The 12,554-nt window shown below is 43.8% G+C and overlaps 1 protein-coding gene across 1 annotated transcript in view; it reads right to left on the reverse strand.

The window, feature by feature from the left end:
- Positions 1 to 498: 498 nt before the first annotated feature.
- LOC109318028 overlaps positions 499 to 12,554 on the reverse strand; it is a 14,760-nt gene continuing 2,704 nt past the window's right edge. Inside the window, exon 2 of the mRNA XM_019547040.1 lies at positions 499 to 509. The gene's annotated coding sequence lies outside the window, so the exon portion shown is untranslated. The remainder of the gene's footprint in view (positions 510 to 12,554) is intronic.

A 12,554-nucleotide genomic window follows, 5' to 3' on the forward strand; every position in this document is an offset into this window, starting at 1 on the left:
AAGCAGGTGGAAAGGAGGAAGAGCTAACCTAAGGCCTTCTACGAAAGGCCCCGGGCAAACAGAAGCAGGGAAAAGATACCCTGCTGGGTGCCAAAGAAAGTGGAACTCAGTCTTTTTGCTGCATGGTGACTTTTTGACACGGACAATTTTTTTAGGTGCTTCAGGGGTTTTGAATACCTATGAATGGGAGGGGATGGTCTGTGTGATCTTTGGCAGGGTAAGAAGAAGAAGCAGGAAGGGAAAAATTAGGTTTCTGAGACGCTCTTTTCTGAATTTTGATCATCACTGTGAACATGTTTCCAAATTCCTGTCTCAGCTTTGTTAAGCAGATAGAGTAGGCTCCCTTTACTGTATTTATGGATCCAGTGTTTAGAGGTGCCATTATGTATTTTCTATATTATGTACTATGGCACAAGTCCTCTCTTAAGGAAATCCCAAGTAATGAAAATGATTCCCTATCCCTGATTTTCCTTTGATCATTTTAATTCATTAAACATTTAGTAACACACCTGTTTGAAAACTTTCACAAAGTTGGAGAGTGATATCCAGGTCACCATGGAAGCTGCCTGTTACCTTCTGTGGCCTAACTTCATTACAGAAGTCTGCCTGCGTGGAGCATGCATATTCACACCTGAAAGGCCCGCTCTTGGTTGGAACAAGAAATGGGCTTCTCTGAAATGATTTTGGGACCCAAAATTGGGGGGGGGGCGGGGATTTTTCTTTGTCTGAGATTCAGTGATAGAGAAGTTACAGTAGGGACATGCAGTGCCCGCGAGTTTATGGTTATCTGTTAGTCTCAGCTCTAGTGACATCAAACCAATTGTTATTTCCATGTTACACTCATTTAACAGGGCCAGGATACTGTCCTGTACTTGGAGACACTGTTTGCAGGAGGATGTTCACGTGGCTTGTCTTCTCATCCTGACCTTGTCTGGAGCATGAGGTAGGAGAGACCCCCCTGCACAGAGATGAGCAAAATTCCTTATAAAGCTGGGTTTTGAGGGCAAAAATTTGGGATTTGCTAAGTAGGTCAATCCTTTTGTTATTATCAGTATGTTTGGGGGTTATTACTATTATTTTTTTCTGGGAAAAGGTTTGTTTTGGAAATGCCATCATGGTTTGTCTGGATAGTTTTAGATGAAACTTTGGATTTTACTATGCTGTTTCAGAAAGGAGCACAATTTAAAGGGAAGAAGGAAAAAAAAAAAAAACACCAGAAAAAATCACATTCGTACCCTTGACTGACTGGGAAGGCAAGTTCCCGAGTAGTGGGTTTTCACATCTTTCCTCAGTTGTGAAAGGACCCAAGCACGCAAATCCAATGCCACCCTTCCTTTAGCCAGGTGGTGGCCTTTTCTTGGCGGGGAGGGAGGGGAGCGAGGAGGAGTTGTATCTTTGGCAGTCTTCCCAAGACTGTGTTCCTGGCCTGTGCCAAGGGTATATGTTTAGTTACCGTTCTTTATGTCAAGGTGTTTTACAGCCTTGTTGTGAGCCAGGAATTAAGAGGATTAAACCAATCCTTTCCTGTGGCAACGCTATATCTAAGGAGAGTGCTGGAGTCTGTTTCCTTTTTAATAGGAACAAAAGCAATGTTTTAAAATTGATGCTCCATACCATTTGCTCATTAACACACAGGAAAAGGCATTAGGGATTCATCCTCCCTTCCCCCCCGCATCCATTTTACTTTCGTTGTACGAAAACACAACCACACAGTTCAGGACCTGTAAACGAGTATTTATTGTGCGCTGCCAACATTGAAGTGCACTAGTTGATCACTTCAACAGACTTCCTTATCTTCCCAATCCAATAACAGTGCATGGGTATCAGAGCAAATATCTATTGCATTTGTAGATTTTTTTTTAATGATTCTATTATGTTAATGCACTGTTTTGCCAGGCAAGGCTGGGTACTCAGTTGAGCAAAGGAAGTAAGATAGCCTGGGAGGGAGGGAAACAAGTATGTTGCAATGCAAAGTGCATAGTGGTCAGCAAGGTGTGGAGGAGAAAAAGCAATCAAAACCCTTAGAAAGATCTCATATATACAGCTCTGATGGCTAAGCACTGCAAATTTATTTATATAGGTTCAGATGCAGCAGGATGCATTACACATTCAGACAGGCCTCTCTGACTATTAGCAGGCAGAAGGGGAGGTCTACAGCACAGTCAATCCTGTAACAACAGCCCAGCTATTTTGGGTGTTGCTGCCACTGAGCATACACAACTGGTGCTGAGCTCCGGTCAGCCCAAGAGGCTGCATAGATATTCATACTGTTAACCTGCACTGAAGTATGAGCTGCTATGGGTGCACTACTTGCCCTCATGAATGTGGGTACTGGTAAGTCACAAAGCACTGTAGACAGAGCCCAGAAGCATTCAGTACCGGAGAGGTCACCCTGCCCATGCTTCCCTAAGAAATTAGGCCATTGCATTACTCACACGTTTCCTGGGGCAGGCATTTTGCACACTGCTACAGTGGAAGACCCGAAATTAGTTCACCTGAAGAAGGTGTTGCTTGATGAGCGGAAGAGCTCAGCCTGTCCATACTCCAATGGACTAGAGCCACGTACAGGGACCTTGGAAGATACACGTCCCTTTGCTGAAGATGTTGGCTTCTTGGCCTCAGAAGTCAGCTACTTTCCTGGGCTGCAGTGCCACCAAAGCAGAGGCCCTTTGCCCTCCGTTCCCTGGGCCCCAGTGGCTACGTAAACCGCACTGTCTTCCCCTTCCCCTGGCTGCTTCAGAGCTATGGGGATGCCCTGTTGTTTGGCTCAGCCAGGCCCTTCATCTGTTCTGGTGCGGGGCTGCTGCTGAGTGCCGGACAGTTGGCTGCTGGGTGTTTTGCATGCGTAGTTCAATGGGGGTGGGGAAAGTGGGGCAGGGGCTCCAGAGACCTTTCTGAGACAACCAGGCTACTCCACAAAGCATGCCAGCATAATAAGGAAAGTGGTTTCTGCTGTGTCCTGAGGGATCTGGTGTAGGACTTGTATAGCTAGCTAAGCCAACGCATCTGATGTACCAGCTTAGATCAAAGGGCATGTCTACATGTGCACTTGAATGTGCATTAGCCTATTTTAACGCCCATTAAAATATCACAAAAACTGTGCTCTTTAGCTAACGTGCATTAAAACAGGCTAATGCATATTTTTCTAGTACCTCCCAATGGAAGTACTAGATTTAATGCGCATTAATGAACGTGTAGATGCACTCAAAGAGTTTAGAGGGAGTTCAGACTCTTCTGTTATTCCCTCTGTGGAGAGAGAAGCTGGGACCAGGTCAGGTTCTTCCATAGGCAGCCCAACCTGGAGTAGTCCTCTCCGTTCTGGGGATGGTGCCACAGATGACTATTTACCACTCCCCACTGGCGTCTGGCAACATCTGAGACAAGTTGAATAACACAAGCAGAGCATGGGTCTCCTGCTTAGCTGCTGCATCAGGCTTGGTTGCTGCTCCTTCGTCTTCTCTAGCAAGATCTCTGCCCAAGGCTGGGCCTCCCCACTAGGAAGTAAGGGCTTCTCATTCACCAGAGCCCTAGTCTCCCACCAAAGCAGCAGGGTTGGCTGGGCTTCAGCAGGGTAATGCGGGGTTCATGCATATTTTCTTGAGGCTCCAGGAATTCAGTTTCTTCTTTGGTCTGACAAAACATGCTGGTCAGGGACTCAGTCAGTCACTACAGCAAGATAGGCTTTAGTCTTTTGTACATCCTGGAGAGCACTCTGTAGAAACACTTGCACGGGCACGTGACAGAGCAACCCTCTGTCCTCTTCTGGCCCTCAGCCATGTTTGGTGCAGCCTGTGTTTATGTGGTCCACACAGTCTGCACAGCTTGCTCAGCCTCCATAGCCACACGCAGGCAACAAGGTCTCCAGTCTCAAGGTGAGCAGCTAGGCATCTAGCTGGTATAATAATCGCTTCCCTGAGTTGTACCTTTCATATTCTCTCCTGGATCTCAGCCCCTTGCATGCTCTGCCTAGTAGAGGTCTTAACATCAGGAGCCTTGTGTAGTCTGCACCTTTGCATGGTTTGGGTAGCAGGGCATATGTCTTGCAGCAGCTCTTTAGGAGGATTGGGCTCAAACTTCTGAAAGACCTTTGCATTGCAATGGCTTGCTTGCTCCCCCCCCCGCATGCCTTGCCATGCATCAGGCTCTCACACATGCTGCTGCAGAGACAACTGGTCTACTTTTGTGTTGCCTATGTCTGTGCAGTGGGCTCTGTATCCTGTGGTGCAACCTTGCCAGTAGAATCCCTTTGGTTTTCTACGAGGGTCCCTCTTGCTAGTCCGTTGCAATGTCGTTTGGAACAACTGGGCAATATGACGAGTCTCACGAGTCTCCTGATCTTTAGTTCTTTGAAGCACCTCACACAACTTTTTTTTTTTCTAGCTCAGTTCATCCCCCAGTGTGAAGGGTCTAGAGTAGTAGCCCAGCTGGGAGCACTGAATTACACTGAAATCTCTATACACATAAAGTCTTTACTGAGGTTGGAGGGTGGGCAGAGACTCCAGGTGACCTCTCCTGCTTTATATTGATAGTATTTTGCTAACTAGTAACCGACACTTCACCTATGCATTTGAATTCGAACCTATGCACTCACGTATGCATTCGAATATGGCCCTTTTTCTATTGCACGTGTGTAAAAGCCTGTTTCTGTTTTGCTGTGCTGGTATAAACTGCTGTAACAGCAGAAGGGACAACATCCCTTGGGTTGTGAGCAGAGCTGGTGGACATTTTCGGCATAAGGTTCATCTTCAGCAAGAAGTTGTTACAGGAAAAAGTATAGAACAAACTAAAAATGATTCTGTTTTGTTTGGGTCGGTGGATACTGTTACTCACACCCACACCACAAGACTCTCAGACAGACAACTTACACTCGTCTCCAATGGAGAACTTCATACGATTGGATTTTTTGCAGCAGAAAGGTGAGAAGGAGATATAATCCCTTCCTCTTTCACACTGACCAAAACTCAACATAGTTTCTTTTGAAAGTGAAGAGAGGCGGTACCCTGTTCGATATGCAACCACCACTCCCTACCAGGTCGACTAAGCATTTCATACCTAAGCCTCCTTTCAGAATCAGTTACTACCAAGGCCCAGGATGGTCATGAGTCAGGCCAGACATTTCAACAGAAAATGAATGGATATTGGGATTCTTAATTGCTAGCCCCAAGCATTTCAGATATCAGAAGCTGAAACCCTAAAAAACAAATAAAATAAATCACTACATCCAGATACACAGCTAGAGGTCTTCCTAGTTCCTACTTCACCTCCGTTCAGGTTTTAAAGATTAATGCTTGTCTGATCAAGGCACAAAGAAGCCTCACTGAAGTCAGGCCTCACTAAATGCATGAAAGCTGCCTAAGTGCAACTCAGCTTTAATAGAGCTGCAGTTTTAAGAAAATAAGAACTACAAGCATCATGGTAAAAAAGTGGGGCTTGACTACAGTGACTTTTTGTATCTATTCTCAGAAATTCACGGTTTGTTTGCCAGTCAAAGGATTTATTTTAAAACAACAACTTGGGTGGTGGGGGTGGGTAACCTGTGGCACGTGTGTGTATGTGGCATATTGCGCATGGGTGGCGGGGAGCAGAGAGCACAAGACAGGGAGGAAAAAGGAGAGCAGCAGACTGGGCAGGGAAGCAGATCAGAGTGGCACTTTGGGAAGGTGTGGGGCTTCATTTGCAGCACTCCAGCCAAAAAGGTGTCCTCCCCCGGTCTAGAAAACTGAAGGCAAGAAGTATTCCTGCCCTCCCACAATTTGATACTGCCTAATAGAAAAGCAGCAGGAGGCAAATTATAGTTTAACTTGCATTGGTTAGACACTAGGCAGTGGAAGAGTTTGGTGCTCAGGAAGCCAGTCATAGATGGTTTTCATTCTGGAGTGGCTGCTGCATTCGATCGTGCTTTGCTGTGGTATTTTGGAGTGACCTTTTCCTGTCTGAGAATAATTGGTCACATTTTAACCAACGTGGTAGCTAAAATTGCAGAGTTTTCCATGGGGCATTCTGAAGTTACTTTGAAACTTCATCAGTCTGAACACAACCTCCACTGAACAACAAAATTGCAGTCAGCCCAATTAGCAAGGTTGATAGACCTTGATGATTTACTCTGCGCATCTTGAAAATGGTAAATGAGTGCTTATTTAAAACTTACCAACATAGTCATATGTAATAAGGAAACTGAAAATATTGAACAATATGATTACTTAAATAACTGCATGCATTTACAGCATACTCTCCAAAAGATACATCAGCAAAAAGTTGCATCCAATTTAGAGTAAGAACTCCTTTTACTTGGAATGCTAAGTGTTTTACTGTAGCTATCAGCCAATGATGATGCACCTTACTTTAGGTAAATAACTGGAATACAAACAGAAAAGTTGATTACAATTGATGATTTGAGTCAAGGCTCTCCACTTGGTGGTTAAAGTATCAACCTGTCTTGCCATTTAGTGTCAAGAGATTAATAAGTAAATAAGGGAAGTTAAAAAAACCCCAAAACAAACAAACAAAAATCACCTCTTAATTTGAGACCAGAAACAGTTGTACTAAGTGATTTCCCTGAAAACTTTGACACTGAAATCAATATAACTCCAGGAAAAGAAAACTACACACGCAGCCACATACATTTCCCCTCCCTGCCCTATGCAAAGATAGATACGAAGTGTAAAAGCAGGGACAACCTCTCCCTTCCCCCAAATTACACATGGAGTGGATTAATGTAGGCCAGTTGAATTGCTACCATCTAACAAAGAGATTGATTCCACAATACCTTGGATAAAGGAAACACCAACATTATAACCAATGGAAACATCAGAACTCAAGGCAAAAAATGACACATGGACACGTACAAGTACCTCCATCATAAACTGCTTCAAAATTTCTTTCAAAGAATCTCAGTATCCCTAAGGACCATCTCCTCCAGCAGCCACTCAGCATTTATAATAGGAAACATCCACCTGATCTTAAGTGGGACACAAAAACTTTCCCCATGCTCCCAGCACATCAGCTCCGCTGACTCACTCTCCCTTTTACATCACATGCCTGCCTAAAGGGGAAAGGCATGAAGTACCACATTTAGTTTTACTTCAATACAAAATGAGGTGGTGTTCCCCCCCCCAGGCAGTATGGGGGAAAAAGTCCTCGTCTGATAATTGCAAACAAGAAAATCTTACTAAATACATTGTCTATCGTTAAACTGCTGCCGAAAACAGCACGTGCTCAGCAATGGAAACCAACTATGAAGCTGATTAAATGCAACCAACACTGAACATAGCCATAAAACACATGGCCCACATTGGGCAAACATGCGGATAGGAACGTGTGTGCACGTGTGTGTGTGTGCACGTGTGTGTGTGTGTTGCTAAAAGAAAACCCAGGCAGTCGGGTTTAATTTTTTAGGGGCACCTACTTCCCCCCAAGCCCCTAAAAAATTAAACTTCATTTCTTCATAAGGAATCCCGTAACTGCAATTTAACCTTCCTCTGAAAAAACATCCATCCGTCCTCTCTCTATTAGTTCAGTGAAACAAATGTGACCATTCCTGTTTCCTCCCTTTCTTTTATAATTTCTCTTCTCTGATATCTTCCTTGTCCTGGTCAATGTAGTGTTTCAGGTTATATAGTCCCAACTTCAGGCACTCTTTTTAAATGAAAGCCAACCCCTTAAAGACCTGGTCGTTTCTTACTTTCCATATACTGGTTTTAACTCATGCTCACAGTGTTCTCAATATTGTTTCCTCAGGCCCCTTTGGCACGAGTCTGTATAGTACCATCTCTTTTGATAAGGAATGGCTTATTTTTGTGACACTCAAAAAGAGGCGTACCCTTTCCCACACACCCTTTGCATATGTACACTCCCAAAACATGTCCTGCTGTTTCTTCTTCCCTTGGATACATTGCTGATCTCACTAAACTCCATCGATATTGCACCTCCCTCACTGGCAAGATGTTTCTCACAATCAGCCAAGCTAGATCAACAGGCTCCCCTCCTGTCGTTTGTCAGCCACCTCCTTCTACACTTGTCCTATTTTGTACATCTTTATAAAACTTTCCTTTCTCATGTAGTGAATGGGAGGTTGCCACACCCATGACTCCTTCCAAGAGCCCCCATATATTCCCCATCTCTCAAGATTGCACCTGCCAGAAAAACTGGCCGAAGCACACTGCTTTCCCTTGCCCCTTGGTTGCCTCTTTACACATGGCCCATATGCATTTTGTCAAAGAATAAGCCTGTGTCTAGCATCTCCCATCCCTCTCATCTCTCTTGCTTTATACAGGTCTATCCTGGCTAGCCTTTCTTTTTTTTTCTTTCCAAAACAACACGCATATTTCCCTTTGTACTTTTGGTAACTACTACCACCATGACAGTGGAAACAGTTCAGGTGTTCAAAGTGGTTGGCAGTAGCACTGCCCTATCTGCCGCTACTTTCCCAGCAAAGGACAGCGTCCTTTCTGTTCACAACCATAACGCTTGTCATACCCTCATTGCCACCTTTTCCCACGCTTTATTTTTCTTTCCCTTCTGCCTTGATAGGGATCCCTAAAATGTTAATCTCTCCCTCCACTACTTGTAGTCCAAGTTTTTCATTTTGTTTAATTTAGCCCCAGTCACTTCACTGTACTCCATTGTATGTTTTAGTATCCTTTCAGTTGATAATTTATCTCTAATCATTACACTGATGTCCATGTAGAGTGCACACTTTACCTCTCCCTCTCCTGGTATCATTATCCCACCTACGATTTGATCTTTCCTTATTCTTTGCGCCAGCAGCTCCATTGCACATACCAACAATATTGGTGACAACGGCACCCTTGTCTTAGCCCTGTTTGGATTTTTAAAGGCTTTGTTCAGATGGTAATTTACTAGCACTTGGCTTTCCATCTCTCCATATATCAGTTTTATCCACCCTACCAATTTCTCTGGGAAACCTGTTTTCTGTAACACTTCAAATATAAAATTGTGACCCATTCTATCATATGCATTCTGCAGATCCAAATTTGCTATTGCTGTATTTCATTTCCTCTTCTGAACGTGTGTCAGTATATCCCTTATCAGTCGAATTGAGTGAGAAATCCTCCTGCCTGGGACTGTGAAGGTTTGATCTTTGTGCATTACTTTTGTCAGGTTCTTCTGTATTCTCAAAGCCACCGCCTTTGCCAACAGCTTGTCATCTGTATTTTAGCAGGTTCTTCAAAAACTTTTTCTCCCCTTTCTTGAATAATAAAATTGCTATTCCACTTGTAAAATCGTTCCCCGTCCCTCCTTTCCTCACTATTCCTTTGAAAACCGCTACTATATCCACCCCCATCCATGTCCAGTATTTCTCATAAAATTCCACGGGTAGTCCATCTGCTCCCGGACGTTTTCCTCTTTTAAATATGGAGCGTCCCAGGACTTGTAACAAGAACACCCAGTTCCAGCCACAAAATTAGACCATGGATCTTTTATTGGGGGGACGGGTACCTGGAGCATGAGCACATACCGAGCAGTGCTGAGCTGTGGGGTCACCCTGGCTTGAACGATGTTGACTCTGGTGGGGCCCAGCCCGATGAACTACAGTATGCAGTAAATCGTAAGCCTTTAGCTTTGAACTAGTATTGGGTACTAGGTACTTGTACTACATAGAAGTAGGTGCCAAAGTGCTGTTCAAAAATGTGTTTGTGGAGTACCTGTGCTAAAGCTTGCAGCAGTTTCAAAAAAAGGCAACATGCATCAATTCTGGATAAATTAAGTGCATGGGCAATATATACAATTTTTTACAGCCGCGTTTCATGTCAGGGGTATTTTTTTAATTTTGCTTCTCACTGCCATTTGCTCAGGGAAAGCAGGGTCTGACAGTAAGGAAAGGGGGAGGGGGCTGCCAGGGGAAAAGGCTGGGGAGAAGCAGAGAACAAAGAGGCTACCTGACCCGCCCCAATTTATTTTTCCTGCTGTAGCAGTGGGAGGGAGACAAATTCAAGGGAAAGCTCCAATAATTAAATTCTCTATTTAGAAAATTATAACAAATTTCTAAGTTTTCCATATACAGAATCTAATGACTGGGGGGGTTGTCTTATAATCAGGGTTGTCTTTTATTCAAGTAAATATGGTAATTGGGGTCAGGCAAGATTTCTACCCTATGGAGAGATCGGTATCGGTTGTGGGGGGGGGGGGGGTCCTTTCCTCTGTAGCAGGGGATGTGGCCCTCTTCTTTGAACTTCCTCAAGTTTTGCATGCTGGCCACTGTGGGCCCCTGCTTTACCTGTGGCAGGTTAGGGTGTTATGTCTTGGGATGTGCGTCAGGGTTGACCGTGTATCTTGCTAAGAGGTTAGATATCAGATTTATATAGGATGGTTTGACTAAGGATGGGAGGCAAAGGGTAGTTTGGAAAGGGGTTGGACTAGATGACCTCTCAAGGTCATGTCCAACCCTGCTTCTCTGTTATTCTTTGATTCTGTTCCTTATTCTAGCTTCTGAAACACTATACAGCTGAGCCACTGTGTTGCAAATGCAAAGTTTCGCTTCTTTAATGTGGTCTTATTTGGCATTCCGATTTAAATATTAAAAATAAAATAGAACTGAAATGCAAAATGGTACAACATTTGTTCATGTAAATTGATGATCACTTAACAATGCATGATGTAGATTGACAAACTAACAGCTGTACAGCAGACTGTGTGCAAGTAGGCTTGTAATTTAGGAATAATGCTTGCAAAACGATAGCCTGCGGTACTATGTTACATGAACCAGTTTAGGGTGAAAATTGATCCCTGTCACCTGTTTTCTGCTGCCTGCAAGTGACATTCATGTAATTATACATTTCAATGCTGTTATAGATTAGATTGATGTCTCCAGCTACAAATAATCACCATCATTGTGTCACCGAAGTCACAGTCACTGATCCACCATGAGTTTCTTTACTGTGTGGGAGGAGAAGCAAGCATTAAGCCCATCATCACAGGCACAAACCACATAGACAAACCTCCATTAAAGCATGAACGATCCTCAAATGCAAGGATGCAAAGACAAGTCCTTTTCAGACCCTAGACAGGACCAAGTAAGCACCCTAATATTTCAGAAATAGGGTCCCCTATTGTACGATACCAAAACAGATTCTACCCTTTCATTCTTTTCCCTGACCCTTTGCTGTGAAAACAGGAAGGTTGGTTTCAGCTGTAATCTGGCTCTGACAGTTCTTGCTTTCTGCTGTCATCCAGACCTAGACTGGTCCAGGAAGGAAAGGGCCTCTGCTCTTTCAGCTGATTCTGCGATTACTCTTGTCAAGATTTTCCTGGTTTCTAGTTTTCTTGCAACAAAGCTTGTGTGGACTCGCTGTTGGTTTTCTGCGTGATTGAAGAACAGAGGCAGCAGATGGTAAATATTGACCTTTGAAGATATTTGGCCATTAATTGAAGTTAATCCATGATTTAAATACAGATGGAGGCCAGCATAAATTGGCAGTGTTCAAAGCACCGATTCCTAGAACACAGCAGGTCTAGGGAATAATTACAGGTGCTCTGCAGAGATCTGTTTTGGCTGCACATCTTTTTCTTTCCAGCTGTTTCTACAGGGTCCCAAGTCTCCATATGAGAGGCAGCGCTTTACTAAAAAGAAGCCAGCCTCACTGTCTGTACTAATTCCCAGGGCTACGTACTCAAAAGATGAAGGACTCAAGATGCTCTCTAGATTATTCCTAACAGGACTGCTGGAAAAGTTAAGTAAATACCTTCTTAAGCCAGATTTTCAGCATAACATTTCTCAGGTGCTACAAGGATTTTGTATGACGGCAAACAGAAGGGTGGGTCATCTGTATGATTTGGAGGGGCTTCTCTGACACTTTTCATATCGGGTTTTGGCTCCCCCTGCGACTCTTTTTGTTGATTCACTTGGTTGATTATATACAGATACACCAAGGAAGGGACTGTAAGGAAACATGTTATTTATGGGCACTCTTCCTCTAGAGGAAAGTGTATATATTGGCTGCATTACATACAGTGGAGCACAGTCACTTCTTAAATAAATGTGAAGTTATCACAACTCCTATTTTCTAATTCGCCCTTGGCTGTTTCTGCCTACCAAGGCTTTATTATTACAGCAACATTTGATTGAGGACATTACAAGTTGGAGAGTGTGCCCCGAGGGAGCGCTAACCTCTCTCTCCTTTCCAGGGCAGAATTACAGAGTCCTGGCTAGTAGGAGGAGACGTTTCACTTACTCATAATTCTACATGAGCACTGCTGGAGCGTTGGGCACAAAATTTCCACAGTTGAAATAATAAAGCAAGAAGGCACAGTGGGGCAAGATACAGCCCATCTCCATTAGCTCCATGATGCCATTTAGAAATTCAGTATAGCTTGGGTAATGCCCCCCTCATACCTCTCTTCAGATGGTTGGGGGATTCTCTTGTACTTGAATATTCACTGAATACTCTGTGTACAGAGGATAGTGCTGGATACTTAGTGACTTGACTTCTTGTTGGTCATTTGTAGCAGAATGAGCCTCAACAGGTTATTTTTTCCTCTTCCAGTCTGGAGGCAGGGAAAAAAAAAAACACACCAAAAAAACAAACAAAAAAAAC

This window comes from Crocodylus porosus, unplaced genomic scaffold (assembly GCF_001723895.1).
Source record: "Crocodylus porosus isolate Cpor-Errol unplaced genomic scaffold, CroPor_comp1, whole genome shotgun sequence".
Taxonomy (NCBI): Eukaryota; Metazoa; Chordata; order Crocodylia; family Crocodylidae; genus Crocodylus; species Crocodylus porosus.